Source organism: Pipistrellus kuhlii, unplaced genomic scaffold (assembly GCF_014108245.1).
Source record: "Pipistrellus kuhlii isolate mPipKuh1 unplaced genomic scaffold, mPipKuh1.p scaffold_m20_p_15, whole genome shotgun sequence".
NCBI classification, from domain to species: domain Eukaryota; kingdom Metazoa; phylum Chordata; class Mammalia; order Chiroptera; family Vespertilionidae; genus Pipistrellus; species Pipistrellus kuhlii.
Genome location: NW_023425460.1, coordinates 3,137,683 through 3,159,318, shown reverse-complemented (window position 1 = coordinate 3,159,318; position 21,636 = coordinate 3,137,683). Strand labels below are relative to the sequence as shown.

The 21,636-nt window shown below is 45.5% G+C and overlaps 1 long non-coding RNA gene across 1 annotated transcript; it reads left to right on the top strand.

Moving 5' to 3' along the window:
* Positions 1 to 2,311: 2,311 nt before the first annotated feature.
* On the top strand, positions 2,312 to 3,729 carry LOC118719070. The gene is made up of 2 exons (XR_004988022.2): positions 2,312 to 2,374; positions 2,961 to 3,729. It is a non-coding gene; the product is annotated as an uncharacterized LOC118719070 (long non-coding RNA).
* The last annotated feature ends 17,907 nt before the right edge of the window (positions 3,730 to 21,636 follow it).

Sequence of the window (21,636 nt, the reverse complement as noted above, 5' to 3'; positions counted from 1 at the left end):
AAAGCAGTGCTCTTTTCTCATGGAGGACTATTTTAAAGTTAAAGACAAACAAACACCATTTTACTGAGGGGAAAAGCAGTGTTCTGGCTACTTTATTTCTTTTTATTTCTTTTTTAATGTATTTCTTAATTTTTAATTGATTTCAGAGAGGAAGGCAGAGGGAGTGAGAGAAACATCAGTGATGAGATTGAATCATTGATTGGTTGCTTCCTGAATGGGGATCCAGCTCACAACTCGGGCGTGTGGGCATGTGCCCTGACTGAGAATCAAACCGTGACCTCCTGGTTCATAGGTTGATGTTCAGTCACTGAGCCACGTCTGCCCAGCAATTCTCTCTCATACTTGATTTCTCTTTTGCCAGAGCCACGCATCCCTGTGGGGTGGGGGTGGGAAAGGAAGGTGAGCTGGGGGAAGAGGCTGTAAAGGGCTGTGGTAGAAGAAATCACAGGGTCCAACTGAACGCTTCTCCTCAGCCCGGGCCACGTTCCCTCATTCTGTTACCAATGTCCCATGGGGCAGGTAGGTGAAAGATGAAACGGGCCAAGACCGGGACCAGGACACAGGCTTTATTGAAGAGAGGAGTACCGCTGACAGCTGCCTTCCTAAAGGAAGAGAGGAAGAGAGCCGAGGTGCAGGCACCTTTTAAGGGGAGGAAAGAGCCGAAACCAGTAGAGCGTCGGTCTGTGGACTGAAAGGTCCCAGGTTCGATTCTGGTCAAGGGCATGTACCTGGGTTGCGGGCACATCCGCAGTAGGGGGTGTGCAAGAGGCAGCTGGTTGATGTTTCTCTCTCATCGATGTTTCTAGCTCTCTATCTTTCTCCCTTCCTCTCTGTAAAAAATCAATAAAATATATTTTTTTAAAAAGGGGGTGGGGGAGGAAAGAGAAGGGGTGGGGCTTAGGGCACTCAGCACACGCTGGTTGGTGGTTTCATGTAAGGCATATGATTAGGGACCTAGGGACTTAGGAATCGGGGGCTTAGGGTATTTGGCAGGTGCTGATTGGTGGTTCAGTGCTCAGGAATGTCTGGCTGCAGGTGGAGTTTATGTCATTCCCCATCCATCAGTTGGAGGAAGGGAGGATCAATCAAAAGGCAGGTATGACTTTGTGGGTGTATGTTTGGGCGGGAAGGGGAAAGAAAAGTTGCCTTGTTCTGCTTTAACCCCTCAAATTCTTTCTAGGTTTAAAGGGGAACAGTCTTTTGTTTAGAAGGGATCCCTGGATTCGGGGGAGGGAGGGAGGATGATCCTTTCAAAGACTACACTCTTCTTTCCCGGTACCTCTGGTCACCTTTCTGTGTAATCTAGTGATGGTCCGGGCCAACCCAACAAATTAAGAGTAGGATCAATTTTTCCGATACTCAGGACAAGAACAGGGAGTAATGCAGACAGGTTGGCCCAGGAGGACTTTTCTTTCATAAAGTGGGCACTTGGGCAGAGACCTGGAAGAAGTAAGGAAGTAGGTCTTATGAATTTTGAAGGAATGTTCCAAGCAAGGGGAACAGCAAGTAGAAAGGGCCAGAAGTGGGGGTGGGATTGTCATATTCCAGGGACATTTGAAGGAAGTGTGGCTCGAGCAACATGCGTGAAGAGCAGGGGTTGGAAGTAAGATGCGAAGGTGGTCGGATGGTGGATACACACCATATGGTCTGGCAGGCCATGGTGAGAATGGAATTTTACTGAGAGAGATGGAGATCCACGGGAGAGTCTGGCGAAGAGGAGCAGCCTAATTTGATTTATTATTCTGACTGCTTGAGACAATACATTGAATAGACCATAGGTTTCACCAGGGAGACCATTAGAATGCCACTGTAATAATCCAGGCGAGGGGTAATGGGGTAGAGCAGTAGGTAGCAGTGGAGGTGATGAGAAAGTCAGGTGCTGGGTATAAGTGAAGGCAGAGCTAAGAGGATTTCCTGAATGATAGATGTGGATGTCAGAGAAAGAGGAGTCTAGGATGACTGCAAGATTTGGGGCCTAAACAACTAACTGTGCATGAATTTTGCACTAGAAATGATGGGGTAAAGGGAAGGTTTTAATGTGCTACAACAGTTACAGTGAATACACTGGAGGTGTCCATATCAATTCGGGGTGCATCAAAACAATGTTAGAGAGCCGAAACCGGTTTGGCTCTGGATAGAGCGTCAGCCTATGGACTGAAAGGTCCCAGGTTTGATTTTAGTCAAGGGCATGTACCTTGGTGGTGGGCACATCCCCAGTAGGGGGTGTGCAAGAGGCAACTGATCAAATTCTCTCTCATTGATGTTTCTAACTCTATTCCTCCCTGTAAAAAATCAATAAAGTATATTTTTTAAAAAATGTTAGGGAAAAGAATAAGCTTAGAAATGGTACACTCATGATACAATTAGCATAAAGGTTTTTTTTTTTTTAAAATAAATTTTTATTGTTCATATTATTACAAATGTTCCTTCCCCCCACCATTGCTCTCCTCCACCAGGTTCCCACCCCACCCTCTGCCCTTTCCCCACTCCCCATTGTCCTCATCCATAGGTGCACAGTTTATGTTCAGTCTCTTCCCACATCCCTCTCTCCCCTTTTCCCCAAGAATTGTCAGTTCACTCCCCTTCCATACCTCTGATTCTATTATATTCAACAGTTAATATTGTTCATCAGATTTTTTTTTTAATTTCCTTGGTTTTTAGATTCACTTGTTGATAGAATATTCAAGGTGATGAATAGTAAAAACCTTCAGCCAAAGATAATCTATCCAGCAAAGCTATCACTCAGAATCGAAGGTCAGATAAAGAGCTTCACTAATAAAAAAAAGCTAAAGGAGTTCATCATCACCAAACCAGAATTATATGAATTGCTGAAGGGGGTTCTTTCAGAAGAGAAAGTAAATAAAGATAAAAATTATGAACAACAAATACGTAACTATCAACAAGTGAATCTAAAAACCAAGGAAATTAAAAAAAAAATCTGATGAACAATTAGCATAAAGTTTTAAGGCACACACAACAGTATTGTTCAGAGCTCCATGCATATGTGGTAAAGTGTAAAAACACATATGGAATGATAAACAACGTACATCCAGGGTTGAGCACCATCTCTGGTTGCTTCACACTTAAAAAAAAACCAAATACCTATTTCCCAGGCCAGTCCTAGTCCAGTTAAACCAGAATCTCTGGGGATAAAGCCAAGTATCAGTATTGTTTGTAAAGCTCCCTAGGGCGTTCTAGTATGGCGGCAGGGTGAAAAACCACTGCCTTAAATTGAGAAACGACTGTAAAGTCTTACAGAAGCACAAGGAATGTCCCCCTTTCATATTCAGGCCTTGGACAGAGTATGTGTTTTGGAGTTAGGCAAGAGACATAATTCTCATGTCTCGGCCAGGAAACATGAAGAAACTCTCCCAAGAGACAGATAAGCCCAGACTGTGGCCTCTTCATATCCCAGGAGCTCCTCGGAGAAACGGCTGGTTGCAGGTTTGGGGCAGAAAATGTACAAGATAAGCCTGGAACTTATTGTCAAACTACATATTAAGTACGCTCTTAAAGACTCCTGAAGGCGGATAGAAAGGATCCAGGATCTACCTAGGAAAGGGTCTCTCTGGCTAAAGATGGGACAATGTGGACATCTTTAATTGCATTGGATTAAAACACACTGGATATGTTCAAAAAGATCCTTTAAGAAAAAAAAAATATTTGGATGATGCTAAAAACATCAACTCATTTTAAAACCTGGAAAATAAAGAAAAAGAAATAAGCATGTATCCTGCGTTTTTGTAACTTCAAAGTAACCCTAGAGCTGATGAGGGAAATCTCTCAGAAGTACTCTGAGCCTGTCCAGCCAATTAGAATGGGAGAGGCCAGTGGGAGGGGCTGAGTCTTCGCAAATGCCTCTCTGGGTTTATCTGTAGGGCAGAGCTCAGAAAAGAGTTCTGAACTAAGTCTCCAGAGTTGGGCCATTCTCTTCCTTCACTGAGCCTGTCTCTCCATCTGTACCGTGTAGGTGCTGCTCTAGGTTTGGTGGCCACAGGCCCTATAGTTTCTTCAGCAAGACCAAACCTGGAGTCCAGATCTCAGTTCACATCTGGTGCTATTGTTACTGAACCGATCCTCCTTGCCTCAACGGACTGGACATTCCAGCAAAGCAGGGACATGTTGTCTTATTCTTCCTGGTCTCCTTAGCTCCCAGCACTGAGCCCGGCCCTCAGTAACTAACACAGCTTGGATGGCAAAAGCAACCATAAGCAAAGTCCAAAGACCAACAAATAACTGGGAAACACATTGGCAACTCACACTACCAAGGGCTGCTTTTCCAAATACCAGCTCTTAATGCAATAGAAGGATAATGGTGAGAATGCCAGCTTCCTGCCTGTATATATGGGGCTTGGAAGTTAACCCCCTATCCTAACTAGTACAAAGGTGAACAAACTAGAAAGTCAACAACTCTTCTGAGATCTTTAGTAGAAATGAGGAAACAGGGCACACTGCTGTCCCCAAAGCTGGGGAGACCAACAGGTAAATACTGAGAATCAGAGCTTACCAAAGAGAAATCTGTATGAGAGAGCTCTGTGAGTTCCAGTCCCTGGTGGGAACACCTAACCTGTAACTGAGGGCTCACTGCTGGGGGCTCACTGTGGACAATTTGAGAGTCAAGAATGCCAAGGGGACTAAGTCATAGGCAGACCTCACACTTTATGAGTTTTACCTCCAGAAGCTCGACCAGGTGCTCACAATATTAGAAAAATGTCCCCTCGTGCTTCTGGCAGGGGGAGAAGAAAAGCAAGTATTCTGAAATATGTGACTATGAATCACGTGTGTGTGTACACACTACTAAATTGTACCACCATGTTACTAAAGGACTACTAATGGCAATTCCTTTAACTCAGTACATCATGTCCAGCAATCAAGAAAAAAAGAAAGAAAGAAAGAAAGAAAGAAAGAAAGAAAGAAAGAAAGAGAAAGAAAGAAAAGGTATATATCAATAAAAGGCAAAAATATAGTTTGGAGCTTCCAGTCCAGATGGCAGAATAGGTAAATGCTGTGCTTGCATCCTCCCACAACCACCTCAAAATTACAACTAAACTACAGGACATCCACCATTCAGAACCTCCTGAAATCTAGGTGAACAGAAGTCCTACAAATAAGGATATAAAGAAGCCACACTGAGACTGGTAGGAGGGACAGAGTCTCTGAACAGGCCTGGTTAAAATCGGGAGGGATATCTTGGCTGCAGACATCCCCCGTGAGAAGTGAGGGGTCCTAGGCCCATACCAGGCCTCCCAGTTCAGGGTTCCAGTGTCAGGAAGAAAAGGCCCCATAACTTCTGGCTGTGAAACCAGTGGGGATTGTGGCTGAGTGAGACGGAGGGCTTCTGGAGCCCCAGGTGTTCCTCTTAAAGGGACTGCTCACAGGCTTACTGGGACTCACTAGATCTGAGGTCCAGCACTGGGGCAGCAGCCCCAAAAGCACCAGGACATACAAGAAAAAACTGAAGTGTTGGGCATCAGGGCAAGAGCCAGAAGGGCAGCTTTCTCCCGGACTGAAGTGCTGGCAGAGACCATTGTTCCTTTGCTGAGCCCTCCCTCCACCGAGCCAGCAGGCAGTGCCATATCTGAGTCTCCATCAATCTCCATAACATTGTTAGCCTCGCCCTGGAGATTCCCTGAGAACCTGCCCCACCCAAATTTTGGGCACACCCAAACCATTCCCACTGGCTTTTCCATACAGATGGTCATCTTGGCTCATGCTACAGACTTTCCTAAAACTCCCAAACAAGCAGCATCTGGCCTAAGAGTGCCTTGTACCTCTCGCTAAGTGGCCCCAAGCCTGGCACTACTGGCAGCCCAACTTGATTCACAGATTGGCCTCACCTGGGCATCTCCAGGCCCAGCAAGAGAAACAGACATGCAGATCACTTTGCAACTCAGGTTGAGTGGCCCCGGTCAGGCCACAGGTGGTGGCTGACCTTGGCCTGCACCTACCAGAAGGCCTGAGAGCCAGCACACCTGGTAGACAGCTTTAGAACATGCTGAAGCACCACCTAATTGCTTCCACAAGCAACACACTCAAGGGGCAGACTCAGCAGGCACCAGAGCCTCACTGAAGCAAGTCCTGCTCCATGGAGTCAGCCTCTGCACAGCAGCTTCTCTACAGTGATAGTGATCAGTCAGCGCAGCTGAATGGCCTGGGGGTGAATTCCTCCCAACAGCAATCAAGGATCAACTATGGCAGGCATATACAGCCCACACAGGTGTGTGTGTGTGTGTGTGTGTGTGTGGGCGGGGGGGGGGGGGGGGGGGGGGGGGGGTTGCATCTGAAGTGCAAGCTCAAGTGACCAGGGAGGCTGTGGTGCCACTAAGCCCTACAGGGCACCTGCTACATAAGGCCACTCTACCAAGACCAGAAGATGTAGCAGTCTACCTAACACGTAGAAACAAACATAAGGAGGTAGACAAAAATAAGGAGACCAAAAAACGTCCCAAATGAAAGAACAAAATAAAACTCCAGAGAAAGAAAGAAACAATCTACCAGATGCAGAGTTCAAAACACTGGTTATAAGTATGCTCAATGAACTTAGGGAGAAATCCATCAAAGAGATAGGAAACATAAAAATGAGGTTAAAAAAGAACCAGTCAGAAATGAGGAATACACAAACTGAAATGAAGAACATATTATAGAGAATCAGCCGTGGTATAGGTAAAGCAGAGGATCAAATCAGTAATTTAAAGGTATTTAAGCAGAAAACACACAATCAGAACTCAGAACAGGAAAAAGAAAAAATAATCCAAAGAAAATTAGGACAGTTTAAGGAGCCTATGGGATAAATTCAAACAAACCAAACATTCACATCATGGGGGTGCTGGAAGGAGAAGAGAGAGAGCAAGGGATTGAAAATTTATTTCAAAAAATAATGACAGAGCCGAAGCCAGTTTGGCTCAGTGGTAGAGCGTCGGCCTGCGGACTGAAAGGTCCCGGGTTCGATTCCGGTCAAGAGCATGTACCTTGGTTGCGGGCACATCCCCGGTGGGAGGTGTGCAAGAGGCAGCTGGTCGATGTTTCTCTCTCATCGACGTTTCTAGCTCTCTATCTCTCTCCCTTCCTCTCTGTAAAAAAATCAATAAAATATATTAAAAAAAATAATAATAATAATGACAGAAAACTTCCCTAACCTGATGAAGGAAATAGACATACAAGTCTAGACAATGCAGTGTGCCAACAAGATTATCCCAAAGAACCTCACACTAGACACATCATAATTAAAACACCAAAGGTTAAAAGCAAAGAGAGAATCTTAAAAGCAGCAAGAGAAAAACATAGCCTATAAGAGAGCTCCCATAATCCTATTTGCTGATTTTTTTTCAACAGAAACTTTGCAGGTCAGAAGTAATTGGCACAAAATATTCAAAATTATGAAAAGCAAGGACTTACAACCAAGATTATTCTATCCAACAAAGCTATTATTTAGAATTAAAGGATTGAGAATTTCTCAGTAAGAAAAATGCTAAAATTTCAGTACCACCAAATCAGTATTACAAGAAATGTTAAAGGATCTTCTTATAAAGAAGGAAAAAAAAAGACAAAAAATATGAATAATAAAATGATAAGTACACATCAACAATTACTTTATTATTATTTAAAATTGATTGAGAGAGAGAGAGAGAGAGAGAGAGAGAGAGAGAGAGAGAGAGAGAGAGAAACATTGATATGAGAGAGAAACATTGATCAGTTGCCTCCTCATGTTCCCTGATCGGAAGTCAAACCCACCACTTTTTGGTAACAATTACTTTAAATGCAAATGGTTAAATGTTGTCATAAAAAGACAGGGTGGCCCCTGGCCAGTGTTGCTCAGTGGTGGAGCATCGACCCATGAACTTGGAGGTCAAGGAACATGCCTGGGTTGCATGCTTGATCCCCAGTAGGGGGTATACAAAGAGGCAGCCAATTGGTGATCCACTCTCATCATTGATGTTTCTTTCTCTCCCTCTTCCTCCCCCTCTCTGAAATAAATAAAAACATTTAAAAAAATACATACAGTGGCTGAATGAATAACAAAACAAGACCCTTACTTACATATGTTGTTTACAAGAGACTCACTTCAGATTGAAAGACACACAGACTGAAAGTAAAGGGATGGAAAAAAAGATATATAATGAAAATAAAAACAAACAAAAAAGATTGGGGTAGCAATACTTATACCAGACAAAATGGACTTTAAAACAAAGTACATAACAAGATAAAGAAGGACCCATCATTTCCACTTGTTTTTTTTGTTTTGTTTTGTTTTTAAAAAAATATATTTTATTGATTTTTTACAGAGAGGAAGGGAGAGAGATAGAGAGCCAGAAACGTCGATGAGAGAATCATCGATCAGCTGCCTCCTGAACCCCGCCTACTGGGGATGTGCCTGCAACCAACGAACATTTCCTTGACCAGAATCGAACCTGGGACCTTTCAGTCCGCAGGCCGACGATCTATCCATTGAGCCAAACCGGTTTCGGCTTTATTTATGATTTTAATAAGTTGAGTATTTTTTTGCCAGTCTAGCTAAAGATTTCTCAATTTTGTTGATATTTGCAAAGAATCAACTTTTGATTTTGTTGATTTCCTCTATATATTTTTTCTACTTTCTGTTTAGTTTATTTTGGCATTAATTTTTATTATTTCCTTCCTTCTGTTTGTGTTGGGTTTAGTTTGCTCTTCTTTCTCTAGTATCTTAAGGTGCAGAGTTAGGTTACTGATTTGAGATCTTTTTAAATGTAGGTATTTACAGTTGTAAATTTCCACTAAGCATTGTTGTTTATATAAGTTTTGGTATGCTATGTTTTCATTTTTATCCATCTCAAAATATTTTCTAATTTCCCTTGAGATTTTTTTCTTTGACCTTTTGTTTATTAAGGGTATGTTGTTTAATATCTACATAATTGTGAATTCCTCTAATCTCCTTCTGTTAATTATTTCTAATTTCACTCCATTGTGGTCAGAGAACATATGTTGTATGATTTCATTGCTTTTAAATGTTTAGGACATATTTGATTGCCTAACATGTTACCTATACTGAAGAACGTTTCATGAGCACTTGAGAAGAGGGTGTATTCGCTGTTGTTGGGTGGAGAGGTCTATTAGCTTAGTTGGTTCACAGGATTGCTTTCATTATATCTCTCTCAGATAGTTTGTTGCTAGTAGATAAAAATGCAACTGATTTCTCTATCTTGATTTTGTATCCTATAACTTAACCTAATTCAGTTATTAGTTTTAGCAGGTTTTTTTGTGGTGTTTTTAGGGTTTTCTATATCATATCATCTGAAAACAGAGATGATTTCATCTCTTCCTTTCTGGTTTGGATTCCTTTCATTTCTTTTTCTTGTCTAATTGCTCCAAGTAGGACTTGCAATACTATGCTGACTAGAAATGGAGAGAATGGGCATCCTGTCTTGTTCCTAGTCTTAGAGGAAGTACTTCTAACTTTATACCACTCAGTATATTAGCTGTAGGCTTGTCATGTACAATCTTTATTATGTTGAAGACAGTACTGATATTGCCAGTGGAAATGGTGTCCTTTCAAGGGGTCGTGAGAAAAGCATTCCAGGGAGGAAAAGGCTCAGTGGTGAGGTATATTCAAGAAGCTGGAGTAACGCAAAGGACTGTCTGGGGTCAGCCCTGGTGTCCCATCTCCACATCCTTCCATGACAACAGTCCAACTCTGTCTTCCTCAAGCCAGGACACAGGGCTAGCGTCCAGACATTCTGCACCATTGGTTCAGTCCATGTCTCTGTCCTCATCCAGCCAGCTTAGTCCATGTTCCCAGCTGTGCTCCGGCCAACGCTGTGCCCAGGCTTGTGTGGCCACAGGCCCCGGGCAGCTGCTAGGGCCGTATGGCTGCTATGGAGAGGAAATGATCGCTACTGAGCAAGCGAATAAGAGAGAGAGCTCTTTGGTTATATTGTCTCAGGCTTGGGACGGACCAGGCATCTCTGCAAACTAACCAATCAACTTCTCAATCCTTAGCAGGCTAGCACTGGGTCCTCCCTCAACCAATCCATTTCCTAGATCTTCCAGGGTTCTGTGTCCCTTAGCCAACCTGACTCTTTTCCCAGGATGGATGACCAGGCCTTTACGGTCCCCATCTTGGCTCCTTTGGTACAGGCCTCACGGTAGAAGCACCTCCCCTGGGCCATCGTGGCTTCTATTGGGCACGTGCCAGCAGGGGAATTCTCCTGTTTTTATCCTTCCCCTGGTAATGATCCTCACTGCCCACTGAGGTCATTAGGTCCTAAGGGTAGAGGATGCCTTGGGGACTATGTGAAGCTGTAACTTCCGAGTGATTCAATCAGGCTTATTGTCCGATTCAGCTTCCTATTGTATTATGCTTAATGATGTCTGCTTCCCTTTGCTCCCTTTCTTTATTAATATCTAGCTTTCTATGTGAACATCTCTGCATCTAATTTGATGAGAGTTTTTATAATGACAAGATGTTGAATTTTATCAAATGCTAAGTGTACTTTTTCCACACATCAACTCTGCTTACATCCCATTGAGCAGGACTCAGGGCTGCACTTGATTGCAAGGATGGCTGGGAAATGTAGTCTTTCTCATGGATGGTTCTGTATTAGCTAACCTTTGGTGATTCTGTCACTTAAAAAAGAAAACAATGAATTTGAGGGCTCAACCAAGCAAGTGTCTGCCATAAAAATCATAGTGGAAAAATATATGAAAAACTAGTAGCAGTATTTGCCTCTAGGAACGGGGTGTTGGTGTCTGGGGACACAGGTAGAAGGAAAATGTCCCTTTATGCACTTTTGAGTTGTAAATTTGTTACATGTGAGTGAACTAACTAATTAAACATTTTAAATAATGTGATAAAAATAGCACCACCTTAGCTTTGGAAACGTCCACGGCTGGCTCACTGACCAGCGTCTTCCTGTGTTCTCATGCTCACGCCCTCAGAGAGGGTTACGGCCGTGGCGTGAAACTCAGGCCACATCAAAACAGAGAAAATCGTTGGGTCTGCGGAGCTGGGGAAGCCAGGGCCAGCAAGGGCCGAGGCCGGGAGAGGAAGGCTAACTCAGATAAGCATCTGGAAGAGCTGCTCCGCATGGACCCAGGTGGCCTCCCCTGTGCGAGGCTGGCTCACGGGGGAAAGGCCAATTCTGCTGCCAGGCTCTTGCCCCAGCACTGCTCAGGCACAGAGGACGGGAGGGCAGGAGGGGTTGGGGAGTAGGGCCTTGAGACACAGCCGGCTCCTGAGTGGGCAGTGCAGCTTGCCCTTTGAAGCTGAGCCTTTGAAGCTTCTGCCAGGCAGAGGCTTTTGCTGCCCTGCCCTGGCTCCTGGGGGCAAACTTCAGTCCTGCGTGGGTGAGGGCTGAGAGGCCACAGGCAGTGAACCCCTTCCAGTGCACGGGGACAGCGCCCCCCACCGGCCCCAGCTGGGCTGTGGGCAGAACACAGGACAGACACCCTCCCACCCCCTGGTGCACAGACAATACAGGTCTGCTCCGGCCATGCACTCCCAGCACCCCCAATGCTCCCCACGGCAGTTCTTTGGTGTCCGGGAGCTCTGCCCAGAGAAACACGGCCAATTCCACACCTTGTCTAATGTGCAGTACAGGAAAACTGAAATGGTTAACATGTCTCTAAATATGCACATACTATTTCCACAATAAATAAATTGAAAATTTATAATTTTCATAAAGTGGATTTCCCTGAACATTTAAGCATTAAATGTAATCAATTACACGCTTCCTAATCCTAATGATTCTGTCTCACAAATGTTTCAAACACCCTTAAAAATTGGCAAATAGGAATGTAATCATCACAAAACCAGATCTCACACTCATAGTAAAACTGGCTACAAATGCTAATCCAGGCCGCAGTTTGTTTCTTTATAATTTGCAGTCAGCAGCCCTGGAAGCAGGAGGGACAGACATTCTGTACCCATCTGCCAGGCATGACTGCCCTCTCCTGGAGATCTGATGCAGGCCACGCTCCACCTGTCATCGGGGAGCCTCTGCAGAGCTCCGACCTAGGAACTGAGACTGGACCCCGGAGGGTCCTGGCCTCCATCCAAGTCTGGATCTCACGAGCTGGCCAGGCACCTGCTCCAGAAGGGATGGGGATGGTGACCGCTGACCAGAGTAATCAGCAGCTCTTAGGGCGCCTGAATGTGCTGGCGGAGAGAGGCTGGGGCAAAAGCCAGTGATCACAGAGGAGGCCGGGCAGGAACCCAGAGGGGACATGGGGGACCAGTTGGCCGGAAGCAGCTGGAACAGTAGAAACAAAGTGAGACACCAGTGTTGTCATTAGCTAGATATCAATATTAGTAAAAGGAAGAGAGCGAAGGGAGAGTCAGGCATTGCTGAGCATATTCAGCTGGGGAGCATAAGCTTGTTTGCTTCACCAGGAAGTGGCAGCTTCACACCCAGGGAGGCAGCATTGTCCTCCACGGGGATTAACACCCCTCCCCCATCAGGACTGACTGGTTGGGGTGAGAAGGGGGAGCTAGGCACATGCGCAGTTGAAGTCTGGGTGGCACAGGGGAGGAGCTTGCCTGTCAGGCTATCCTGGGGAACGAGGGATTGGCTAGGACAGTGATCGGCAACCTCATTAGTCAACAGAGCCAAATATCAACAGTACAACGATTGACATTTCTTTTGAGAGCCACATTTTTTAAACTTAAACTTCTTTTAATGACACTTCTTCAAATTAGGCTCACCCAGGCTGTGGTATTTTGTGGAAGAGCCACACTCAAGGGGCCAAAGAGCCGCATGTGGCTCTCGAGCCGCAGTTTGCCGACCACGGGTAGGGGTGGGCCCCATCAGAAGCGTGCAAAATCTTGGAAAATTAATTGGTTAGTTAGAAGGAGCTCCTGGTAAAATCCAAACAAATTTCCCCATCTCCTTCCTCTCCCTTGTTCCTAGACCCACACTCTGCCCTTGCAGTCACACGTTCTCTCTCCACAGCCACATGGCCTTAGCAGCCACAGGCCCACGGCCGTGAAGATGCCACACGCAGGCCTGGACTTTAATACAGAGCGAAAACTATGGGCAGTGGCCTTCACTCTGGCCCTGCTGAAGACATGGTCAGACTTCCTACATGACAGGATGGAGGGAAATGGGACAAATGGAAACCCAGGAGTTTATTTTCATTCGAATAAATGTCACTTATCCCCGGTTCGAGTCTCAGGAAATTCTTTTCCTCGTGACAGTGTGAGAACTCCACTTCCACCAATAACATGGGGAGCCGATGACGTAGGGACACCTCCAGGCTTCTTCTCCTGAGGGTTTGGCTGGGTAGGTTTCTTTTTTTCTTTTTTAATATATTTTATTGATTTTTTTACAGAGAAGAAGGGAGAGAGATAGTTAGAAACATCGATGAGAGAGAATCATCGATCAGCTGCCTCTTGCACGTCCCCACTGGAGATGTGCTCGCAACCAAGATACATGCCCTTGACCAGAATCGAACCTGGGACCCTACAGTTCGCAGACTGACGCCCTATCCACTGAGTCAAACCGTTTTTGGCTAGGTTGGGTGGATTTCTACTTCCCTGCATGTCCTCACACAGACAAAGACCTTGTAAGAGGAAGTGATGTCATGTGTGGAGGCCAAGGGCACAGGAAACAGAAGCTGATACAGAGATGTGTGAGCAGGAAGTGAGGGAAGCAGGATGGGGTGAGATGAGAAATGGAACCGTAAGGCCATTTCAAGGGAGGCTTCCACTGACCTCACCAGGTGCCTGGGGCTGGGACCACTCACCCGTTGTCCGGGAACAAGGAAAGGGGCTTTGGTGAGCCCTGGGCAAGATAATTCCCAACTGAGCTATCAAATTCCAACCCCTGGTCTTGAAGGGTGGTCTGTGGCCACCAGGTGCTAGGAGGTGACAGGCTGAGTCACCAAATGTGTGTGTAGGGTAGAGGGGGGTTGAAAGGTTAACATGGTGGTTGGTACATGCGGGCAGGCTAAATGTATTTAAGGGAGAGGATGGGGGACAGAATATCCAATGGGAAGGGGACGGTGGGTTGATGATGGCAGCACCCAGGAGCTGGAGTTTCATCCTTATATGCAGTCGGTAACGGGAAGCTCTTATCCTCAGTGGAGTTGGGGGCCCAGTCCCTGGGCTTGTGATGTGGACGGAATGCAGGGTGCAATCAGGTGCCTTCGGGGCAGTTTCAATTCCATGTGTGGTCTGACTGCTGGTATCCAGCAAGTTTCTCTTGGTCTTTCGTTCTCCTGAGATGGGAAGCTGACAAAGGGCCTAGGGTTAGAGAGGTGGGTGCAGTGACCAGGCCAGCCAGCTTCCGGAGAATATTCAGTGAAATGAACTTCTAATAGTTTGGGGCAGGGGGATTTTGGGATGAGATTTTCATTCCAGGCTGGAGCTGGAGCTGGAGCTCTGGAGAGAGATCAATCCGGGGATAATCATGAGGTGTGGCCAGAAGATACCTAAGGGCTCAGGAGTGGCTGAGGCCTCGGGGCTCACAGAGATAGCGTGGGTGTGTTTGTGTCTGTGCCTGTAAGGGGGGGCTTAGTGTTGAGGGGGACTAAAGTTTCACCACCCCCAAAAGATGCTTTTGGGGTATTGATCTTAAACTGTTTATTTTTTTTTAAAAGAAATTAAAGATTCAGAAATAACCTTTAACCCTCCCCTTTACTTGCCTAAAGGAATCCAGATATTAAAACCTGATTAAATGAAGAGAGAATCAAGTTACCATCACAATATAAAGTAAATGTTATATCACTGTGCCACAAATTCCCACGGTAAGCCAAGTTTGCTCTTCATTATCTACCTGTAAACTGCTGGCATTCCCTTTGAAGGCCTAGGGCCCTGCTCCCCTCACCTCTGTCCAGAATGGCAGATAAGCCTCAATCCCTAAGGCGTCCGTGGGTCCCTTATCCTTAGGACACTCCCGCGTATGCATCCTAGTAAAATTTGGACATTTTTTCCTGTTAATGATCATATTGATTTGATTACTCAAGCCAGAATATCTTAGAAAGGTGGGAGAAAAGTTAGTGTTTTCACCCCACAGTGCAAAGTCTGGGAAGTGCAGCAACACTTACAGGTGGAGGAGATCAGGATACTCAGAGGAGTTGGGTGTGCAATATGGGGTCCTCACTGAGTGGGTAAGTGGAGGAGGAGAGAGAGAGAACGTGTGCTCCAGGGAGGAAGGAGAGATATACAGTGTCAGACCAGGACTGAAGAGTCCTGCTCATCTCCCCCCATCACACACACACACACACACACACACACACACACACACACACACACACGGTGTCTTGTAAACGCAGCCATCCATCCCCTAGGTGGCACTGTGCGCATGTGGTGGCAGCAGCCCAGTAAAGCTTCCAGAGAACCTTTAGCCAGGTTCCTCCAAGGAACCAGCTAAAAGCGGGGAGCTGTGAGAGGGACTGGCACTTTGTCTGCTTCAGGTACCTCTCTCCCTTCCGGGTGGGGTTGGGGTGGGTCCTCTCTGGGTCCCTGCTGGTAGAGGCCCCGGGGACTTAGCTGATCCCCAAATCATCATTCCCCAGGGCAGTTTCCTATGACAAATGGAGACAAATAGGAGACTCAGGTCTGGACATAGAACTGATAGTTCTAGTTCTACCATGTTTAGACTGAGTGATTCCCACTGAGCCTCCTTTTCACATTTATTTTACAAATTCAGAGCTCTGGGAAGGTCCGTTCACATGAGATCATTCCAGAGGAAGGGTTTTTAAACCGTCAGGTGACTTTCACATGTGTGCAAATCCTGTCGCTCCCTGAGGAGACACAACTTTCAGGGGCAGAGCTGGGGCTGAGCCCAGCAGTCTGACTGAGGGGTCCCTGCTCTTAACCTCTCTGACTGGCTGCCTCCTCTGAGGTCTTTTCTGGCCACATTTGAGACTTCCTTCTTCGGCAAAACCGTCTTCTCCCACTTGGAGTGATTACAGTATGGTTGACTCACAGCCAGGGCGGAGGGTCCAACTTTCTCCTCTCCCACTCTTGGTTTATGGGCGGGCTAACTGAGTGAGAGAGATGATGGCTCTCCTTGTCACCACCATCCGTTATCGTGTTAAAATGTGCTCCGCTGTGTCTTGGGCTCACACATGCTTCTATCACAGATCTTTACAATCTTGTAGGGAACATGGTCCGAGGACAGAAGTCTCATGGCTAAAGATGCAAATGGGAGCAAGAGGCCCTTGGAAGTTTGCAGAGTCTTTAAAATAGATTGTTCTGGGACAAATAGGGCAGGCATTGGGAGACAGACTATAAAAATCATTTTTTTCCTCTGTTCACTTTTCCCCAGGGCTCTCTGACCTCTTTTTTACAACAGGAAACATTAATGCAAAACCAAGCTTGGAATGAAAGGTCTACCGAAGACACTGCCATCTGGCTCACTGTCACTGCCTGTGCTCCATACCTTCCTGGGGCGACCCACGCTCACACTGGCCCCTTGGTCCTATTTCCTCACCTCAAGGGCCACTGATCCCATCATTCCATCTCAACCACCCACTCCCTTGGATACAGATCTCTGTCTGACCATAGCTATCTTCTGCAGTCACCAAGGGCCCCCAGCCTACCCTCATCTCCTTTCTCCACCTATGTCCACCCCCGCCCCAGCTGTCACTTTTCTTTCTTACCAGCCAAGACTCTTGACACAATAACTCAAGTGCTTTCTTTCCAATACTCTTGAGTCCTCTGTAGCACAGTTTTTCTATCATGCCTTCCTGGGAAAACCCCAAACTTCGATCAATCTTACTGTGTTCTCTGTATCTGCATTTAGCCCAGCCGCTGAGTACTGATGAAGGGTCTCTAGCCCCTGGTGAGCTTCCTCAAACCCTCCTGCTTGCCCCTTCTTAGAAGCTTCTCTCATTTTCTCCTAAGTCTCTCTGAAATCCTTGGATCTCACCAAAATCTCACTTATATTTTTTCCTGGAAACTTGTTTCCAGGAAGAAATGGAAGCCTTCGTTCAGAAACTCACACCAAACTCACAAACACCTGCATCCTCACGGAATTTTTTCCTCCTGTCTCCACCTGTCCGCCTCTGTTGCCCTCTTGGTTCTGAACCCAATCCTTCCCACCTTCTCCAGCAAACGTCTCACTTTTCCTCCAGACACTTCAATCTCTCTCTTTCTGCGGCTGCCTCTTTCATCATTTAAACATATTCACATCTCTCCTTTCTTCAAAAAGTTCCCTCCCGCAGCCTGTTACCCTCATCATCTTCCAGCTAACAACCTGTCTCATCTTCATTTATTCTCCAGTGCACTGTTAAATGGCTTTGCTCAAACAATTCCAATGAACCAGTTCGTGGGAGCTGCCAAACCCAACAGTCATTCTCCAGCCTTGTCTAGTGGGCCCATCCTGTAGCACTGAAAATGTAGGACCACTGCTTCCTTCTTCAGACATTTGTTTCCCTGGACCTCCATACACACCGCCCTCTGGCTCTCTTCCTATCTCATGACCACTTTCTCAGTCTCCTTGGTCTCTCCTCTCCCTCCCTTCCTGATCCTCCCCAATTTTGTGTCCATCAGGATTCTGCCTCAGTCCTTTTCCCTTCTCTTCTCCCAGTCCCAGAATAATTTCCTCTACTCCCATGATTTTAATTAGCACCCGTGTGCTGCTTTCTCAATATCCACTATCCTCTTCTTTCTTCCTCACAGGCTCAAGGTCCTGATTTTTTTAAATTGCATTTCCCAGCCTCCCTTGTATCTAAGGCTTGCCATCTGACCAGACTTGACAATGGGGCATGAATAGCCATCTGTGGGGATATCTGGGAAAGGTTTGCTTTCCCATAACAGGTGCTGCTCCTTCATCCTTTTTTGTATGTTCTGTCCGTCTGGAATGCAGGTGGGAAGCTGGAGCTGGAGCAGCCAATGGATTACCACCAGCTGACTCTGAGGATGAATGCTTCCCAGTAAGGGTACCCTACACAATGGATGGGGTCTGCATGATGTGGTGGAGTTACTGAGAGCCCTCTGCTTTCCTTTATTATTTTTGAAATTTATTTTAAAAAATCTTTATTGTTGAAAGTATTACATAGGTCCTCCCCCCCCCCCCACCCCAATTAACCTCTTCTAGCCGGCTCCCATTCCCCTGCACCCAGGCCCTCACTATCCCATTGTCCGTGTCCATGGGTGATGCATATATGCATACAAGTTCATTGGTTGATCTCTTCCCACTCACCCTCCCCTCTGAGGTTCAACAGTCTGTTCATGCTTCTATGTTTTTGGGTCTATTTTTAAAAAAATGTTTCTATTGATTTTTTAGAAAGAGAGAGTGAGAGAAAAACATCCATTGGTTGTAATCAAACTTGCAACCTGGGTATATGCTTTGACCAGGAATCCAATCTGTGACCTTTTGGTGCAAAGGACAATGATCAACCAACTGAGCCACACAGGCCAGGGTTCTGGGTCTATTTTTGATAATCAGTTTATTTGGTTCATTAGATTCCACATATGAGTGAGATTATGATACTTATCTTTCTTGGACTGGATTATTTTGCTCAGCATAATGCTCTCCAGGTCCATCCATGCTGTTGCAAATGGTAAGAGCTCTTTCTTTTCCATTACCGTGTAGTATTCCATTGTGTGAATGTACCAATATTTTTATCCACTCATCTGCTGATGGGCCCTTAGGCTGTTTCCAAACCTTAGCTATTATAAATTGCATTGCTATGAAAATAGAGATGCATATATTCTTTCTGATAGTTATTTCAGGTTTCTTAGGATATATTCCTAGAAGTGGGATCACTGGGTCAAATGGGAGGTCCATTTTTCATTTTTTGAGGAAATTCCATACTGTTTTCTAGGCTGCATCAGTCTGCATTCCTACCAGCAGCGCACGAGGGTTCCCTTTTCTCCACAACAGCACCAACACTTGCTTGTTGAGTTGTTGATAGCCATTCTGACAGGTATGAGGTGATATCTCATTGTTTTTTTTGATCTGCATCTTTTTGCTTACCTTTAGACTTTTTGTTATGTCAGAGTTTTTTCAATAGCAGCAGAAACAGCAACAAAAAACACTTGGCAAAAGGCAATGTAGTTGGGTTGCTATTATAGGAGTTGAACACAAATATCAAATTTATAGCTTTTGCTTAGACATCTCTCCTGAACTCCAAACAGCAAACTGGGCTTCCCTCCTCTGTTCAGGGACGCTTCAAATCGAAGAAGCCCAAGCCGTCACACCTCGCCAAACACATAAACACACACACACACACTCACACACACACACACACACACACACACAGACACACACACACCCATACACACACACACACACACACACACACACACTCAATTGGATTCCTTGTCCCAGTGAACAGTATCACTGTCTATGCAGCCAGTCTATGATTGTCTCATTATTTCTCATCTTCCTAAACAATTAGTCACCTCTCAATTCTACCTCCTAAATGTTTTTTTAACTCGTTCACCTCTTTCCATTTCCTAATCATCAACTTCCTGAATCATTGCAACTCCCTTCCTAACTATTCTTTACTCCAATCTTGTTTCCTCCAGTCCACTCTTCCTACTACAGCCTTAGGGATCCTAAAGCACAAACGGAACAATTTACTAGTCTGCTTAATATCTTTCAGTGACTGCTCAGGGCTGAAGGAATACCAGTCATACATAAATAAGTCTCTGTGAGGAATTATGTTGGTCCTACACATCCAACTATTGTCTTGGGCATAGGTGTTACTCTATGTGTCCCAGACCTGGTCCAGCTATGGAATCCTCTCTCAATCACAGTGATTGGCCCAGGAGTAGGCATATGACCAGAGTTTGACCAATCAGAGTCTTTCCTTGGAAGTTGTTCATGCCAACCTAGAGGATAGAGTTATTCAGTCCCATCTCCTACATGGGGCTAGGAGAAACAGAGGGAGGGGCTCCTGGTCTGGGTAATTTGAATGGTCAGTCCCAGTTTCCTGAGTCACTCTGGTTCCAAGTTCTTTTGATTCTGTGAGTGACGTGAGTATCCTTCCAGCAGTCTCCCCTCCTTTGGCCCAAGCTAGTTCGAGTGGGATTTTCTTACTTCCAATCCAAACACTCTTGTTGATGGGAAGATCCTGGGTAGTTTGGCCCTCATAAGGCATCAATCCCAGATAACAAATAGAGTTCCTTACAACTTACCTGATGTTTTATAAACATTATTTCCTTTGATTCTTACTTGAAGTTTGTGATGTGGGTTTTATTATTATCTTGACTTTATAGGTAAGACAACTAGGGCTCAAAGATGAAAAGTGTTTTGTTTAAGATTAAAGGGCTGAGAATTAGGAAAGAGTGAACAGCAAGTCCTTCTATTCAAGTTCCTTCCCCCTACCCCCACCCTCGGCCAGAGGTGCTGCAGAGTGGAGCCCAGGATGAGTAAGAGCAGCACTGGGTAAGGGACCAGACCAGGACCAGATCAGAGGGTAAGAAGGAAGTCAGAGGAAAATAAAAGCAAAGCTCCTCCATTTAAAATTTTATTTATAGTCCGGCCAGCATGGCTCAGTGGTTGAGCATTAAACTGTGAACCAGGAGGTCACAGTTCAATTCCAGGTCAGGACACATGCCGAGGTTGTGCGCTCGATCCCCAGTGTGGGGTGTGCAAGAGGCAGCTGATGAATGATTCTCTCTCATAATTGATGTCTCTCTCTCTCTCTCAGTCTCTCTCTCTCTCTCTCTCTCTCTCTCTCTCTCTCTTTCTCTTTCTCCCTCCCTCTCCCTTCCTCTCTGAAATCAATAAAAATATATTAAAAAATAAATTTAAAACAAAATTTTATTTATAGCCAACTCCAGGTCCAGGAAAAATGGAAAAAACTCTCCACTTCTTTCTTTTCCTCCTTCCTGTACTGTTTTTTGTTCACATAATCCACTCCTCAGGCTTGCAACATGCACTACAATTCAGCTACATTCTTGTCAATTACAATTCTAGGGGCTAGCCTGGAAACTAAGTCGCCGTTGTAATATAGCCCTTTTAGTTGGGGCTGCCCACAGCTCACTCCTCTTGCATTTTTTAATAAAGGAAAATAAAATGGACCTGCTCTGCTCTGAATATCTCTGATGCTCTCTGAAGTCTCCCCTCCCCCACCATGCTGCAAAAATGGGTCAGGTAAAGCTTAGTGGGTTGCATATGGCAGCTGGGAATGGTAGGCAGGTGTCATAAGTGACTGTGAAGTGAGGCCTGATTGGAAGTGGGGTGGAGGTCATGCTGGCTCTCTGAGCATTTCCCTCAACCTCTTCATACCTGCTGATCCAGAACGAAGCTATCTCAGGCTGGCAGGACCTCCAACATCACCTAGTTCAGGTTGGCAAACTCATTAGTCAATAGAGCGGCAAACTGTGGCTCGAGAGCTGCAGTTTGCCAACCACTGACCTAGTTCATGATTCACAAAATTGGCTTCCCCCTCTCCTTCCTTGTTCTAAGCTCATGACTCTTTGACACCCAGGAGTCAGTAGAAATTATCAGGTGTGAATGATCATTTTTCCAATCCCAACCTTTACTGGAGCCATCTCTGCCTCCTCCCTCCCTTCCTTAATAATGGCGGAGGTACCTCTCCATCACAGGTGTCCTCTCCCTTAGTGCTCACACCTCATTTCCTTTTTCCCTTTCTTCAGAATCATTCCTCCTGCCTTCTCTCCTATTCTTCTGCAAACCTGCTCTAGTATTCTCCACTTTTAGCAAACCCCTCTGTATTCTATCAAAAATAAGCATCAGAAAA